Genomic DNA, 2,014 nt, shown 5'->3' with positions numbered 1-2,014 from the left:
CAACAATGAAGCCTACCACTCACAACTATAAAGATGGAAGTATTGTTGCCCCTAGACTTCCACAACCTACATGGTTGACACCACAACAATTGGAAGAAAAAAGAGAAAAAGAGATTTGTTACAGTTGTGATAGAAAATACATTAAAGATCATAAGTGTTCTGAGAAGAAATTATTTTACATAGATTGTGAAGAGGAGGAAGAAAAGGAACAAGAAACGTCAAAAGAAGAGGACATACACCAGGAACAAACCCTAGAGAAAGAATAAATGAATCTGATGATATCTTGTAATGCATTGATCAGAATTACCACTCCTCAAACTATCAAGATAGAAGGACATATCAAGAAGAAAAAGGTAACAGTGTTGATTGATTCGGGCAGTACCCATAATTTTATTCATTGTAAGATAGCCAAGGAATTGAATTTCTTCCTATATCCAGTGCCAGAGCGTCAAGTGATGGTTGCAAGTGGAGGAACCATAAATTGCTCTAGAAAGTGCCATAATATCAAGCTATCCATGGGAAAATATGTATTGAATATCCAAATGCTTTCCATTCCAATGGGTGGTGCTAATGTTGTATTAAGATTCCAATGGCTACAATCCTTGGGTACAATATCCTTTAATTTTCAACTTTTCATGAATTATTTTTTTTCGGAAGGAAAGGAAGTTGAATTAAGGGGTATCGCAGGGAAACTGGGAAATATGATCAGCTCTAACGGAATGATAAAGCTTCTAAAGAAATAACATCAAGGCGTAATTGCACAATTATGTTCGCTAGAGGTTCCCACATTGAAATCATCTATTTCTCCATATCTCCAAAAAGTCTTGGACAATCATTCCAAGGTATTTGAGACTCCCAAAGGCCTCCCACCTATTCGTGATCATGATCATTCTATTCATTTGATTCCGTGAAGTTTTCCTCCAAACATTAGGCCTTACAGATATCCCTATGCCCAAAAGAGTGAAATTGAATGTATGGTTGCAGAAATGCTAGAGTCTGGTATAATTCAAACTAGTCAAAGTTCTTTCTCTGCTCCAATAGTATTGGTGCACATGATCCAGGTGGATATTGGTGGCCACCTGCCTATTCCACTTGGACCCCCAACACTATCTCTTCCATTTTTTCGGTTTCCTTAATTGTAGCACAGTTTACTTTTTTTGGCAATTTTTTGGGTCCTGAACTTCTGGAGCCGTTTTGAGGCCCTAAACGGCGTTTTTAGGGAAAATGGAGAGACCAGAAATGCCCCACACTAACATGTTAGTTTTTTTTGGCCTTCTCTTTGAGATCTTTGAAACGAGGTATTATGATAGCCAAATGTAGATCGTATGCCAAAGTTACGACCCCAGGAAGTTGAAGTACCAATTTACCCAAACAGGGCCCATAGTTTTGGCGCTTCATCTCCTAGGGTTAGGTTTTTGGATGTTTAGGGTTTTCCATTGTTTCTCAATAATAAATAGGCCTTTGAGCCTCATTGTAACATAGTTCAGAGGCATGTAGCCACCACATCTCTTCTTAGAGATAAGCTACCATCGCCCGAGCTAGTCTTATTTCCATTCTGTTTGTAAGCATATTTCAGTATTTGATATTAATGAAATGAAGTGTTATTTCTACTGCATCTTTATATTTATGGTTATATCTGTAATTTGTTGCGTTCCTATTTAAATCCATATCAGTGGTATCAGAGCGGTCTTCTCTTTCTCTGTTTTTCTTTGCATTTCCCCAACAAGGTCGGGATGTAAGGAGTTAGGGCTTGAATTGGTCGAACCTTTGCAAGACCAGCATCGCAAATCCCGATAGCCTCCCATGGTGGATGAAAATAAAGATGAGGGGGCAGGAGATCGTATCAAAATCTTTCTCGAAGAATCCCTCGAGCGACAAAGGAATGCGATGATGGACAATTTTGTCCAGATCCTTCAGTGGCTAACCAAGGGCGACACATCTACTTCCAACAGCTACTCTGGAAGCGCCACACCCTTTAAGGTACAAGTTAACTTTGAAATTCCCATATTTGAGG

The sequence above is a fragment of the Pinus tabuliformis genome, chromosome Q, assembly GCF_031772625.1.
Source record: "Pinus tabuliformis cultivar Carrire ecotype Pingquan chromosome Q, CPIR1, whole genome shotgun sequence".
NCBI lineage: Eukaryota > Viridiplantae > Streptophyta > Pinopsida > Pinales > Pinaceae > Pinus > Pinus tabuliformis.
This window is presented reverse-complemented; position numbering follows the sequence as displayed.